Genomic DNA, 17,188 nt, shown 5'->3' with positions numbered 1-17,188 from the left:
TCTGCCCACGTCCATATGTGTCCGACCGCAACAGTACGGAGGACACTATCCCACCATAAGCTGGCCTCCTTCTCGAACATGAAGGTGACCAACTCCACCTGCTCGGGCTCTGTGCAGTGCAGCGGCTTTAGCATCTTAGAGATGCGGTCAAGCCAATACTCGGCCTCCTCGGGTCTGTGAGTACCCGCAAAGGTAGGGGGCCGTAAGCGCTGGAATCGCTCAAAGTGGCTGCTGACACCTACATTCCCAGCATGTAGTTAAACCCAAACCACTAGCCATACCCATGTTGCAGGCAAAAATCTCCGCCATGGTAGCCAAAAACTGTTGCTGCATGCTGCATCAATAACATCATCTACTCCAACCTATCGGTAGGTGGGGCCGACTGAGGTTCATGCGTCGAAGAGGACGCACGGTTCTACTCTGGAACCGATGGCACAACAGTGTAGGCGCATTGGTGGGGCCGGTGGCGTGAAAATTCGATATGGTGTCGAGGGAGACGGGCCCGAACTGGGGTCCGTATGGCTCTTGCTTAGGGGAGGTGCCCCGTCAAACGACTCGCCAATAGTGAGACGTGCCGTACTCCATGCGGCCTTAGGTGACATCCCCTATATACAGCATAGGGTGCAACCCAAGTCAGATTTAGCATACCCACAACCTCAACCACACAGCATTTACACACAGCTTAAAGAAACTTCATGTATTTCATTTACCAAAATTGTCACAATACATGAAATACATATTACATGAATCATGACAGGAAGCACATATGAGCTATTACAAGTAGAACCGCAAACATTAAGACAACTAACAAACGCAAACACACTTTCTACCTACGATACTACTAAGCTCTTAAACATTGAAACACAGACATTCTAAGACAGCAATAAAACAAACTACTAGGCAACGGCATGGATGACTAGACATCTGAGTCTAGCGACGGAGGAGGGGCGCCCTTATCCTGCAGGCAGCACAGGATAGCTTTCAAGGTGTGAGTCACCTTTTTAAACTTGTTCTTCACGAGGGCCCGGGTATTAAAGATCTCCTGTCACAGGGTAGCCTGGCCCTCCTTAAGTCGAACTAAATGGGCTTCCCTAGCAGCCCAGTTAGGGTCATGCCCCGTTGCCGTAGGAGGAGAGCTCTCATCCGTGTCCTGAGCCTCCACTTCTTCTTCATGTTTTTCCTCTATCTCTTCTCTGCTTTCCTCCTCGCTTTCATACTCCTCACTGGCCGTCTCGTCCTCACTCTCATCGAGTCGGGCTTGCCGCTGTCGTGGCCCAATTTCCATCTGATTGAGAGTAGTTTCGTTGATGTAATGGGTCGGCACCGGCACTTCCGCCCCAAGTCTATAGCCAAACTCACGTGCAATCTTGCATATGAGTCGGCCGAATGGGAGCGAATCAGACGCTCTAGTGGAGCGTGCGGTAAGAACTATCTGCCGCAGAACGTGCGTAGGCACGCACAACTTCTCTCCCTGCCCCACTTGGTACAGGAAATCTACCATCAGACGGGTGCACTCGCTGCGGTTGCTCCACCTAGGGTACACGTTGTACGTGAAGATGTGGTGGAGCAGGCGGAAGTCGTCAGTCATATTGGTTGCTAGGAGGCTGTTGTTCGGATTCCAGTGGGCCAGTTGTCCACAAAGGAATCGCGTGCGGCGATCCCTTTCACGTGCACTCTTCAAATTCTTCTCGCTTGCATGTACTTCGCCAAGCGACATCTTCATAAGCCGAGCTATCAACCCAGCATCAATTGTGGCCTCCCGATCTCTACCTACTGGGATCTTGAACTGCAAGGGCTCCAACGTAGGCTCTCGAATGTGGGCGTAGAAGGCTCGGACTGTGCCCACATTTGCACGGTACTCACCCTCGAATACAGGACCCCACCCGGCCTCGACCAGGCGGTCCATCACCAGATATTGCCCAAAGAGCCTCTCATCCACATGAGCTTCAAAGAGGACCCTACGACCCTGAAATCTCCCATGAGACATATCCGTCAGGAGGATCCTTTCGAGGGGAGCCTGGGGATCAAGCTCCCGCTTGGTCCTTATCTCCCGATCGACACTTGCACTAGTGGCGGCGCCTCTAGGCCTCCTTGAACGAGTAGGGCGACTAGGCCCGGCCTCATCCGTAGGAGTCCTCTTCTTCCCCATGAGAGAAAGAAGCGTGGAAATCGAGAAAATGGCCGTCACAAGCTCGAATAGAGCCATTGGAGTGGAATGATAGGTGGAAATAGGATGGGTTGTTGGGCTTTGGAATGTTGAGCTACAAAGAGGATTTGTAAGCTCAACAAATGGGAAAAAATAAGAAGATGGAAGGTGGGTTTCGATGTAAATGGTGGAAGGGTGTATGTGTTGAAGGAAAAATGATGAAATGGGTGAATGGAGGGGAGATTTGAGAGAGAAATAAAGGTTTTTAAAGAAAAAGGAAAGCTTGGAGGGGTAGGTTATGAAGGGGAGGTGTGTTTGGAGGGTTTAAATTCATCCCAACACACATCAGTGGGCCATACAGCGCCCTAGGAGTGTCGGCCCGAACCGGCCCGCCAGCCGGCGAGGCCTCGCGGAATCGGCGAGGTCCTCGCCGATCTCTGGATAATCCGGCAATGCCTCGCCGGTGGGGCGAGGTCCTCCTACCCCCTGGACCCTAAAAACACGTGGGACCCACTCAGGGTCCCCCTGAAAATGTCCCGTTTGGCCCCCGACTCCCTTTTGAGTCATTTCGGGTCATTTCGAGTGCTTTCTAATATAACTTCATATTTTCTCGATTGTTGAAGGCTGAGATTGAATAAATCATGGTCTAAACCCATCAATTGACAGTTTAAAAGTTATCCGGGGTCGTCTCAAGCAATCATGGATGTGTACGATCCCGATCTCAGCGATTATTTTCAGTAAATTTTGCCAATTGGCGAAACTGGGAAACCTAAGCTTGTCTCTACATTTTTCTCACACCCACCTAGGTCTAAATGCGTCAGCGCACATCGTGTGACCATAACCCAGGTCCGGTTTAATCCAAATCATGCTCTGATACTAACTTGTAACGCCCTGAAAATTGGGGGTCGAGTAGAAGTCCAACTCCCGAGTTCCAACGCATCACTTATGCAACATATTTAATGATGATTAAATGTTGTCTGTATTAGTGCATAAAACATGAATAAGATTAAGCCAAATCAGCAAAACATAATCCAGGGACAGTTGTAATACGCAAGCGGAAGACTGACTCAAATATGTATAACTTTATAAATCAGTATAGGTCCCCAAAGTATGTATGCATTGCCAGGTCAATAATTACATGTATTGTTTCAAAATACAAAATGTCAAAATGTAAAAGTCCACTATAAACATAACCCTGAAGCCCCGTTGATCAGAATGGTCTATACGAACTTGCTTGAAAACTGCATATATGAGAAGGCATCCTCATCGTCGACAAAGTCTGCCTTCGCCTCATCAGTCGGGTCTCCATCTGCAGCTAAGACAGAGTCTGGTTGGTGTGTACAACACCGTCCCGTAACGTGGGAGTGAGTGATCAACTCAGTGGAACAATAAAGCAAAGGTTAACATGTTCTCAATTCAGTCAAGCAGTAATGATAAAATAATACAATCAAACATCCCTAAGTACTCTGATTAATGTAAGAATGGTATGTATAAATGATGCATGCCCTCGCCTGCACTCCCTCTGCGATCTTCATCTAACGGTCGCGCATGTCAGTCACTTCCTCAGTGCTCTGCCCAACGCCAAACGGCACATGCAGTGCGGTGCATGAACGTGATTACCAAGTTCTTATTAGTCCTTTTCATACAGCAGGATTGGGAAGCTAAGGTACCTCCCTTATATCAATTCCCAAACGATGATCCATTCTAGGGTCGTCAGTCCTAGTAAATCTCATACGATGTTACGGTTCTAGGTCGCTACAAAGGGCTCGTCACCTTATCAGTGCAGGCCTAGTATGTACTCTTGTTGCTACGTAAGGGCTAGTCGCCTCTACGCGGTCTTAGAGTACGCTCGAGGTCATTACAAAGGGCTCGTCACCTTATCAATGTAGGCCAACAGCTCGAATATAGTGTCTCATATCACCGTATTCGGCTCACGAGGTTGTGTTGCTCACTGGACACTACGGGGAGGCTCGTCACCCCAGCGTAGGCCGACAGCTCGACCACGGTGTCCCATACCACCATGCCCGGCTCATGAGTCTTAGCGGATCGAGGTACCAAGGTTAAAGGGATTTTCACTGGTGAGTTTGGTACCTTAGATTCAAGCAGTAGCGTCCATACATGGTGAACATACATCGGGTCAATCGGGTTACTTGACGAGCTCGACTAGTACGAGCGCACCTCGAGTTGATCGACATGAAGGGCGTAAGCACTCCGTGTGGCCTAACCACTGCCGACAACCAAAGTACGACTCGGGTTCATCGAACACATCTTATGTGGTGAAAACAACCTCAGCCACCTAATCGAGATCTATTACTGATTGCCTGGACTAAGTCTTAGTCCCAATCACAGTCAGTTGCAGTTTATATAACACATATGATATGTATAGCAGCATTACACAACAGTTCAACCATTTCAAGCATTTAAGCATTTCATGAAACACATAGTACACGTGTTATCCTACCTAGGCATTACTTCCATAAATCACATAGTAGGAAGATAGGTTACATAAAGGAAACTATAGTTATTGAGAAGGGGATTGAGTATCCTATCTAAACACTCTCATTTCAAACATCTAAACAAGCATTTCCTCATACAGGCATTTTATCAAACACTTACATTACACATATCACATACATAGATTAATTTACTTAAAACGTATATTATAGCAAATCCTTTCACATAGGAGTTGCAACACATACAACGATCACATATACCAACATCCATCATAACAAGTACTAATCATAATTCCATATTCATTCAGATATTTCAATAAACACTTAGTCTACACACTTCAACATACATGACATATGTTGGTTATGACAGGTGTTTAGGCCAAACGCTTTCACCACGGAGTTGTCACATATACAACAACCATATATCCACAACGGATAATCATGGCAAGTGCGAATCCAAATTCCATACTTATGCAATCATATCAAGAAACACAAGAATACACTATATTCAACATAGTTTATATATATGTGTAAAGTGCGGGAAACAATGTGTCTACGCATGTGATAGCAATTCAAGTCAGTCATAAATCATTAACTGACATTGAAAGCCTTGAAAACCATAACCTAAACATTTATAGTCCGCACCTTAAGCCGGTAAACACGTAACGGATTCGTTTTAGACACTTAGCCTTTGTCAACGGCGGATTAGCAACCTACAATTTGAAATAGGTTAGCTATTCCATTACTTACAATGGTTGAAACCCTATAACAGGTTAAGGTTAGGTTTTCTTACCTAAGTGCGTTCTCAAAAATGTATAGCGATACAGGAATGGTTGTTAAGTGCGTGGAGTAGCGGGATTGAATCTCAGGAAGAATCTCCAACTCTCACTCTCACTTCCTCTCTTTTTCTTTTTCTTTTTCTCTACTCTCTTTCTTAGGGTTTTAGAATTCGTATGGAATATGAGAGAGAGAGTTTAAGGTCCTTATATAGGCCCAGGACTGATGGAAATGGCCCCAGGGCCAAGGTATACTTAGGTTATATCCAAAGGGCGTCTGTTTCAGCCCATCGGAGCACTTCTGGCTGCCCCCTTTCCACGTGTAGTCGGACTTAAGCTCCCTGACATTGGATCTAGGTCAGACTGAGTTTTTGCTCTGATCGGGTTTGCAGATCGGCCGTGACGGACCAATCTCAGTTTAACGATCACCGGCACTCGATCGGGGCCACAAGTACACCGACATGTGTGGGACATTTCTCCGATCCGAGGGTGTATTTGGGTCGAATTGATGGTCCGAATCCTTATATTTGGCCCGCAAGGGACACGACTCAAATTACTTAAATTCGGATTTCATTTATAAAGATATTCACGTTTCTCACACACTTTGCTTGGGCTCAAGTTGTGTATTTCTAAATGCAATTTAGACTTGATTTTCGAGGGGTTGTCAAGTCCAATAATGCGGTTATAAGCGTATAGTTTTGCGGTTATCGAACTTTTGACGTGCGGTTCAGGTCCGATACGAGTTTCGGTGTGCTCCCGAGAGCAACAGGGTTTAGGGATGGATTCTAGATTTCAAGGTATTGTAGCGTCAATGATACTGCATAGTTTGGGTCTTACAGATCATATTTAAAGTGATTAGTGCTAATTTCATAAGTACTCTAGTTTAGCACTTGCTAATATTAACGTAATTTCTAAAGGTTTTAGTCTTGGGTGATTTACCCGAGGTGGTACTCGGGTCCTTGTACAAATTTTTTCAAGACGATAGGCCCATTGTGATATGTAGGTCCATTGTGATATGTAGGCCCATTGTGATATATAGGACCGTTGTGATTAGTAGGCCCATTATGATATGTAGGACCATTGTGATATGTAGGCCCATTGTGATTGTATGAGGCCTATTGTGCAAGGCCCATTGTGATTGTATGAGGGCCATTGTGATTGTATAAGGGCCATTCTGATTGTAGGAGGCACATTATGATGGTATGAGGCCCATTGTGATCGTATGAGGCCCAGTGTGATTGTAAGAGGCTCATTGTGATGGTATGAGGCCCATTGTGATTGCATGAGGCCCATTATACGAGGCCCGTTATGATTGTATGAGGCCCATTGTGACTAGATGAGACTCATTGCGATGTGTGAGGCCCATTGTGATTGTGTGAGGCCGATCATTATTATGATTGATAATCATGCATGGCATATACCATGATTCATGCCCATACGCTTCATTTGCATGCTGGTTATGAGGGGTGATTGACCATAACATATGCCATTAGGCTGGTTATTTTCGGGACTCCTTGAGAGACAGAGTTGCCCCACATGAGCACGTGGTACGCACAAGACTGATGTATGACTAGATTGTATGACTCATGCATCTTGCATTTGTGTGATGTGATTTTTATTCGCCCTAGCGACATTAGGGCTAAGGCCTCCACAAGTATATCGTGGATGGCAGGATTAAACACTGAAAATGTTTTGGTTCTATATGAAGCATCATAAATGTCCCTGGGTGAAAGTCTCTAAACCCTTATGGTACCAAGAGGATGCTCAAACGTCGAGATCGAGTGTATATATGAGCGCACGAGTGCCAAATACCATTATACCGCGTCTCCCACTGTGTCGTGGTCGGTTGGAAGGAGGTGTAGCCTTACCCGGCCGAGGGTAGGGGGCAATGCTAGGCTGAGTCTGACCAGCTCGTAAATGGGTCCGCTATCGACATGCCGGATAGGTATTGGCAGACTATTGGCCAGGCAGATAGTGAGGTCTCTTACGCTCACTTGGACTGCACGCCTGGGGGAGGGGCAGTGCCATTTAAAGCATACTAGACCCCCGGTGATTATCAGGAGAGGAACTGTACTGATATGTGGCTTCAGATGAGGACTAGCATGACTTGTGATTACACCTTGCATATGACATTGGCCACGTAGGCCTTGCATCGCATAGCCTTAGTATGGCTGACAACATTGTACTAAACCCCAATGATGATCCCAGAGATATATGGTACTGATATGTAGACTTACTAAGCAGGAGTTGCGTACTCAGCATTTGACTCATTCATTCATTCGGTCACTATCCACTCTAGCTGGTAGTGCGTAACAAAATCATTATGTGTACCTTCGTAATGGCCAGGATTTCGGTTGGGGCACGGACCAACCTGAGATCAAGAGTTTACCACATTGAGTCTAGTTATCCAAATTTCGGTATGAGACTGATTTAGATAGAAGTCTCTTGTGATAAACCCCACAGCTTGCAATACCGCGTATTATCATCCCAACTACACACTCCAGTCTTGTCATTTCTTTTACATTGCATACTGCATTACATCCTCTGCATATGACATATTGTGACACCCCATCACTGTGGTCACATGTGGGCGGGCACACATAGGCGAACGCTGATGTGGGTGGGGCCTAGCAGGCCTGGGCGAGCTACCAGTGGTTGGCAGGCTACTATGCACACAGTGTAGGCAGGACCTTGTCCCACATATTCATGGATTCGTTAAGATTTGCATATTGCATTGCATCCTCAGCATATGACATTTAGTTTATTATGTCCTTGTACTCGAACGATTACACGTCGGCCTTGCCATTGCCTTTCCATCATATGTCATATAGTAGAAAATGAAATTTGATTATCTTGTTCATGATGATTGGGTATTTTAATGATTCATGCTCGCTTGTTGAGTGACATGCTTATTATTGATGTCATGTTCATGATAACCTGTATAGTTATACGACATGCTTGATTGATAACCTACTCACCTATGATAGCATGATTGGTTAATAACATGCCTATAGTTGTTTTGGATGTCTTTACGGGAGCGCCCTGATAAGACGTGTTTTACTCCCAGCACGCAATAGACTCACGAGTTGTGGTTTGCTCATACGTGTGACTTACACTTTTCAGGATGCATACAAGAGCTGTTGGAGTTTTCTATTATTTCCTTCATTACTGTTGAGCTGGTGCACCATATCATGTGTGACATGTTGAACAGGTTCGTCTCTTCGATATGCGTTGATACCATGTACAAAATATGTAACCACCTAAACAAATTAATCGTTCTAAAAAAATTCACACTAAAAAATCCTTCTTGTAGGATCCCAGGATCGGAATATGGCATATGTGTATCGGAAGATAAGAGTGGGATACTACGGAGGCTTTCAACGCAGATTCGGCGATTGGAAATTTTGTGAGCCCAGTTTTCAAGTTTGGGGCGTGACACCTCTGTTGTCGATTGGATCAGTCTATTACATGGCTCAATCATTCTTATGTTTGGTGGTTGTATAACATTCAATGGAATCTGAGATACCATTGTTACCCATGATTAAGTCAATTCATAACCATTATGCATTATGATCCTATAAAGACTCATAAGCCGAGCATGGTGGTATGGGACAATATGTCCTAACTGTCGGCCTACGTTGGGATGACGTGCCTTCCACGTCGGCAAAACATTGGGTGACAAGCCCACTATATTGATAAAACATTAGGTGGCGAGCCTCTTCGTAACAACCATTGAGCACCAAGGAGCTTTAAAAAATGTATGGAAGGTGGGCCCACCTAAGTTTCTAGCGCAGCAACTTTATGCTAAAGGCTTTCGCGGGAAATACAATCTGGTGTATTGTAGTAAATTGGACGTGGATTGCGTCCTACCCTGTAGGGCTCTATGGGGCCCACCATGATGTAAGTGTTTTATCCATGCCGTTCATCACTTTTATCATATCATTTTAAGATATGATCCTAAAAATGAGGCAGGTCCAAAGCTCCGATGGACCACACCAAAGAAAGCTGCAATGATAACGACACCCACTGTTGAAAACGTTCTAAGGGATACCATGATGTTTGTTTATAATCCAACCTATTCATAAGGTCATGTAGACGTGGATGAATGACCTTTGAAAACTTAAATATCAGCTTAATCTGAAACTTCTCCAGCTCCAAGAAGTTTTTAATGGCAGACGTTCAATCCCCACTTTGTGGTCCGCTTAAGCGCTTTACCTGCCTCTTTTTTAGCTCATACCTTAAAATGATATGAGAAAAATGATGAACAGAGTGGATAAAACAATTATATCACGGTGGGCCCAACAGAGCTAAAAAAGAGGATTGAACGTGCAATTTACAGGACGTGGATTTGCTGGAAATCCTTTCGCAGGAAGTTCTTACGCAAGGATGCTAGGTGGGGCCCACTTCAATGTATGTGAGAAATCCATTCCGTCCATCCATTTTACAAGCTAATTTTAGGACTATCAACCAAAAATTAGGTGGATACAAAACTCATGTGCATTTTTAATGGCTTCACACCTGGGAACTCGGGATCGGAATTTCCATACTCAAGTGCCGAATTTCGAGGTGTGACAATTCTTCTCCTTTTACTCTCCTTCTCTCCTTGGTGGATGAGTAGTTGTTGGTTAAGGAAGATAAGAGGTAAGAGATGATAGATAAGAAATTAATGAATGGAATATGGTTTAGAAATAAAGATAATGCGGTATTTATAGGTGTGAGGGATGTAAGTTTTGTGATTTTGGAAAAGTTTATGGGCTAAAAAGGATTTGAGATGCTATGATTGGTTGAGGGTATGGTGTGACATGTGGCAACACCTTATTGGCTAAGGGGTTTGGTATAGGGCGTTATATTAGAAAACTAACGGCAAAAGAATCATTTCAGCCCGAGCGGAAAAACTAATGGCAGAATAATCATTTCAGCCCAAGCGGAACTATCGAAGTGGGGTTTCATTTCTCTCTTCTATCTACCGCGGGATAAAATATCATGAAAATTCACATTCATTTAGAGCTTTGGTGAGGTTTGCGTATCTATTTTCTTTGGTTCCCTTTGCTTTATTATGGTGGATAATTCATACTTAAAAGATCGTTAGTTAGAATATTTCAACGTTTTGATTTTTCAATCTTTTCTTCTCATATGGACCGTCTTCTTAGCCTTTGAACAATGTAAGGGTTGACATATTTCAATTTGAAATATTCTTTTGGTATCTCCCACCCACACGATGAGGTCCACCCTATAAACGTTTTAGGTGGTTGAAAATAAACCTAATCAAACAAGTAGATTACTCAATGTATTGTCCTAAAAAACGTTCGGACGTATTGTAGTAAATCTGGTCTTGTTGACATATCTAAGGACATGGATTTCCTACCAAATCCTCTGGCACGAAATTCCTGCCTGGAAACCTAGGTGGTGCCCACCATGATGTTTGTGAGAAATCCACCCCACCCAACTGTTGTTTTAGCTCATTTTAAGACATGGGACAAAAAATGAGCTGAAAGTTTTGAATTCGGGTAATATTTGTGATCCCAAATCATCCCAGTAGGAATGATGTTAGGAATGGTATGGATGGAATTTAAACATCACTGTAGACCCAGGGAAGTTTCAACAGTAGGAATTTCCCTACCCACCTTTTACTTTAGTTGAGGCAAACCAAGTATATAGAGCATGCCCCCTAACCCTTCAACGACACACCTCGAGAAATTTCGAGGATGAAATTTTTTTTAGGGGGTTAGACTGTAACACCCTGCACCCTGATATGCGGGTGTTACCATTAAAATCTGTGATAGTATGACCATAAGCCTAATACTAAATAAAACATAACTTGAACTAAGACAAAAAAGAAAACTAAATGCTCACACACGACAACACACATTAACAAGGCCAAGTAACTAAGCCTAAACGTACCTATCACCCTGGATCCCTTTTTCAATCGTTGAAAATAAATCTTAAAGGAATCCGACCCTCAGAATTCCTAGGAAAACCCAAATGACGCTTCAATCATAACTCGGGGATCTTCCAGGGCATTTGATCGTACTGGTTGACGGCCAAACATCTCATGTATGACCACCAAGAAGGTTGGACGGTTCGGATCGAATAATCCCAACACAATGGGGTCCACATAAGATGTAACGTCTCGGAAAAATCCGTACACAGACCCGAGTATCACCTTAAGCAGAAATCACTAAGGACCGAATCCTTTAGAAATAAGACAAAAATTTATTAAGTGTTAAACTATATAATCAGTAGAATTAGCTTGAACCACTTTCTATACGAACTGCAAGACCCAAAACCATTAGGATTGCCTACTCAACATTACCTTAAAACGATTTCCCTCCCGTCTCCACTAATGATGGGCTAGACCATGGGCCATCCATTTGGACATTTTGTGGCCCACCTTCGATTAGTATGGGAGGAATCCAAACCATCCATCAAGCAGGGGAGGTCTGGGTGACCAAAACCTAGGCGTCCAAATCACCCCATGCACATGTGCATGCGAACGTGCAGCGGATGGCCTCAAATGGACAACCGTTTTCTTCGAAATGAGACCGCTGCAAAGCTCTCCATGTCATCGATCCGCATTCGCAGCTCTCCTTTGATCCTAACCTTCACTCAGGGAAGAAATCCACGTCTTCCATTCATTGCCGAAAATAGGCAGGCAACTGCATGTAGAAATGGTTGGCGTGGGAAACATTTCCCAAATGGGAAGTCGCGGATGGCTTGATCCAAGCCATCTGTCAGACCACGTGGAGCAATCTCCACCACTCCCTCTAGGGTAGCAACGACTTTCCCCAGAAATCTCCAATCCACACGAGCAAACGGCCGCAGTGGGAGAATCTCGTGAGAAGTTTGGATAGGCAATCGGGGGCACGACTTGTGGGCCTCACTTGTAGACCCATGATTGCAAATCGGAGGAAACCCATAACTGGTGGTGGGCCCCACTTGTAGACCCCAATGGATGCATTTCACACCATGGTGACCGATTCACACGATTCGATCACGCATGACGGACGTACTGAAAATCTAGCGGGAAAAGAGCATTTTGAAATCTCCAGCCCTCTCTCTCTCTCTCTCTCTCTCTCTCTCTCTCTCTCTCTCTCTGAGGGCACAATCCCATGGGGAGGGGAAAGCATTTCTCCCGTCACCCCTCACCACCGAACCGTCGGTTCTCAACTCCCGCCAAAAGGCATCCACCTGCTCGAACGAGTCAACGAGGCCTGCTCTCTCTCTCTCTCTCTCTCTCTCTCTCTCTCTCTCTCTCTCTCTCTCTCGTTTCAACAGCCCATGGTACCATTTTAAAATGTAGTCACCAAGCCTTCCGCCATACATGCGGCCCACTCCGTGTAGGTCAGAATCACTCGTTTTGGCCTCAACTAATGCACAACAAGATGATCTAGATTGGTGTGCATGTATTCCACCTATATGGCAGTAATCTACCCATAAGATAAAAGGCCATCTGACCCACCCACATAATGCAAATAGCCAAAAGTACCTTTCTTTATCCAACAACTAGACCACACACTACATTTTATGCCTCTCTCTCTCTCTCTATTTTATCTCATTCTCTATTCTTCTCCGTTAACTTTCACATGTTCTCTCCATTTCTTCTCCATCTTGGTTTCCTGTTTTCTTCTACATCGATGGACTTAACAATTATCCATGTGTTCGCATACGACTGGGAACAATACAACTCATAGTGTCATGATAGTACTAGCTAAATCGGTTTCAGTTCTCATGTGTGTGCTAAGTGAGAGTAGAGAATGAGCAATTGAAACTATGGATTAATAAGAAAAGATGCTTACGGCCATGAATTCTAGAATCACATATGCCAATTGGAATTTACCTAAGTAAATGCGTGCAAACAAGTGCAAGGATCTTTGTATAAATAAATACAAGAATTTGGTGCAATTATGTTACTGTTATCTGCAGAGGGCCTAATAATTACTTCAGAATTTTCAATGTAGGGTCACTACTATTGCAGCTTATTGATGCACCCAAGATCTCATATTCTACAAGATACATGACATTCTTGAAAAGCATATTATCAGAATCATCATGCCACACAAACCATGTTAAGATATTGACCTAAACATCTGACCAACGTTGAATTGAGACTCAGCCCATCATCTAACATAAAACACTTCAAATAAATCTAAAGTGCATTGGAAAAAATCAACCCTAATTTTAAGGGGTCATTATAAAGTGCATTGGAAAAAATCAACCCTAAATCCTATATATTTTGTGGGTCATCGGAGTTTTGAATGGCCTAATGAATGGACAAGATCACGCGTACCTGTTCCACGTTGGCATGCATCCATGACTGCACAAATCGCCTCGACATTGCACAAGTCCGGACCTCTATTTGTAATAATAGAAATGTTGGGAGAGGAAGAGAGTCTGAATCCTCTGTTTCAAATAAAAATGTTGGTAGAAAAGAGGGAGAGTTGGGAGAGAAGTTGAGAGAGAAGAGGGAGAGTTGGGAGAGAAGACGCTCTCCCAAGATGGAGATGACTCTTTCTTTCTCTATGTTATTTTTCATTTTCTTTTCTATTTTCTATTTTTTTCCCTTTTTTTTTTCTTTTGATAATATTTCAGAACTATTTTTTTTTTTTTAGTTTTTTTTTAAAATAAAAGATTGTGTTTGGGACTACACAAGTTTTGGATCCAGCTGATATTTGTGTTTTTTCCTTTATCCAGGTCAGTATGACATAATCAACACATTAGATAGAGATTAAATAGATGGACCCCGTGGATAAAACGTATACATCTAGTGGGCCCATGGAGCTTTTCTTTTCCAGAAGCACACAGTACCACATCGGTGCTGTGTACTACGTTGGACAATCCCAGTCCAATCAAAGTGTACACGTGGGGCCCACCCTCTAGTGATCCAAATCTTTTATAGCGTGTGATGCACCGTTTTTGAGAGGCAACTAGGAAATTTTCCATATCAATTGATCCTAATCATCTGACTGTACATCATTAAATGTGAACCATTGGTTGCTAGCCAAACATTTTCTTTAGATGGCTAGGATCATCGGAATATTTGATCACTGTGATATGTGAGGCTTAATGGCTTCCTTAAATAGAAATAAATACATGGAAATCACTGAGTAGTTTCTCAAGGAAGTGTAACCTCTGTCAATCACATCCCTTCAATGACATGGACCAATAGGAAAGCTGCAAGTAGATCCCTGTTAGGGACTTGGATTAGATAATGACAGGTTGAGCAGCGAGACTCACTACTAAAGTGACGTCACTCAGTTCTGTGGGACACACCATGATGTATGTATGGTATCCACACTATCCATCCATTTGGAGAGATCATTTTAGGGCATGAGATGAATAATGAGTCAGATCCAAATATGGAGTGGAAACCTTCGTAAGGTCCATTATGATGTTTATCTGAGATCCAATGTGCTCATAATTTAAGATAGACATGAAAAAAGGGAAAACACAAATTTCAGCTTGATCGAGAACTTTTGTGGCCCTTGGAAATTTTTAATGGTGGGCGTCACTCTCTCCACAATTTTCTGTGGTGGGGTCCATTCAAGCTTTGTATTTGACTCATTCTTTGGCTCATGCCCTAAATTGATATCTCCAAATGGATGAATGGTGGGGATAAAACACATACATCATGGTGGGTCCCACATAACTTGGTGATGTCACTTCATAGCCTCTCGCTACTTAACCTGTCAGTAGCTAATGTAGATAATGGATGCGGATTAGCCACTTGAGTAGCAAGACTTGCTACTGAAGTGACATCACCTAATTATGTGGGTCCCCACATGATGTATGTTTTGTATCCACACGGTGCATCCATTTGGAGAGATCATTTTAGGGTATGAACCAAAGAATTAATCAGATCCAAAGCTTTAGTGGACCCTGCTACAGAAAATAGTGGAGAGAGTGATGCACAGCATTAAAAACTTCTAAGGGCCACAAAAGTTTTTCTATTGAGATTCATATATTCTTTTTTAGTGATTATTCACTCTAATGAGCATTTCATGCTCCTTTATAAGAAGATCATGATCTCAAGCCCTTTCTAGAGTTTAGACACCAATTGTATTTATAAATCTTAGTATCTATCTATTTGTAGATTGTCAATTAAGTAGAATCCCATAAGAATTCAACTTTCTATTAATTGTAGGAGATTTTACCGAACCTTTCATCACCTTAGTCACCTCAAAGGAGCACTACATGCAAGTAGGGGTATACATCGAGTCGAACCGAGTTGAGCTGGCCTTAGCTCGGCTCGGCTCGGTCACCAGGCACACCTAGCTCGAACTTGGCTCAATTCGGTGACCGAGCCAGCATCTCCAGCTCGACTCCGCTCGGTCAGCAATCAGAATAGTTCGAACCGAGTTTGAGCTCAAGCTTTCGAGCCGAATTTGAGTTCGTTTTTCAAGCCGAGTTCGAGTTTGAGTTTAATTTTTTAGTTTAGTTTTTGAATTTTTGAGTTTTTGAATTTGAGTTCAAGTTTAATTTTTGAGATTATACAATATCAGAACTTGGACCTAGGAAGTCGAAAGTACCAAATAAAATTATAATTATAATTTTACTACATACATAATACATTTAATAACACAAGTTACACAATAAAACATAAAATAAAATATCAAATACAAATTGAAGACACTACTATATAGGAGATTCGTCTGTTGAGCTCGAGCTGTTATCCAAATCTTCATATACGTACTCATTCAACTCTCCCGAATCAGAAGGTGGAGATAGTTTTTTATCGCCCTCTTGTATAATTTGAATTAGATTTTTCAAACTTTCTTTGTGAAAAGATTTATACGTAATTCCTAACGTCCTGTAAAACGCACCAAGACTGGAAAGAAACTTAAATGAATTCTCACTCTTCTTCTTTTTAACTATGTAGCTTGAACCTACTTCGACATCATGTTGTCTTGGAGGACATCGCTAATGTATAAAAGCCTCTTCCATACTGCATTTTAAGGCGAGTTGAAATTGTTCTTCTTCCAATACTAATAATTTAATTTCCTCCTCTGCCTTAAAAAGTTTGGATGAGGGAGTGGAAACTTTTTTATTTGAATCAATAAGTGCTTGAAAAAGAAGTTGGACTTCCTTTCGGGCTTTAGGACACTGTTTTACATCTCCACCCCGATAGGATAAGTATAACCTGAGCCGATTAGTTTTGTTAATAAACTTGGCTTCACACAAATGACATAAAATCTTCAACTTTCTAGACTTTGGAGAATGTACTAAGGAACCATAATCCTAAACGTCGGTCGATGGTTCACTTGAGGACATATCTACATATTGTGTTGGAAAAATTAGTGTTTTAGTAATAATAAAATACGACATAAAACAAAAGTAAATTATGGATGGAAAAAAGTTATTAATGCATTGCATGTATAACATCCATCAACATAACATAAATATAAAATTAAAAGAGTACCCATTACATCATTTTCAAGTTCCAATAAATAAACAAGAAATGTTAACCTAACTCCATTTATGTTGTTATTGTTTCATGTGCTACAGTTTAAAATACTATCTCCTCCTCTTCATCATCAATACTAGAACCTCTCCAACTCAGACACAACTAATCTTGTGTACAAATTAATGCTTTCATTGTATTTGGTGCAAGGGAGCTTCGAGTCTTGCTTACGACCCTACTCCCTGTGCTAAAAGCAGATTTCGATACGGCCGTTGAAATAAGAATTAACAATATATCCTGTGTTGTTGTCGATAATGTAAGGTATTTTCCTTTACTAACTCTCATCTTGCACCACTCCAAAACATCAAAGTCTAAATCCTGCCGCATTACGACTAACTCTTTAAGATACAAGTCT

Source organism: Magnolia sinica, chromosome 8 (genome assembly GCF_029962835.1).
Source record: "Magnolia sinica isolate HGM2019 chromosome 8, MsV1, whole genome shotgun sequence".
Classification (NCBI taxonomy): Eukaryota; Viridiplantae; Streptophyta; class Magnoliopsida; order Magnoliales; family Magnoliaceae; genus Magnolia; species Magnolia sinica.
This window is presented reverse-complemented; position numbering follows the sequence as displayed.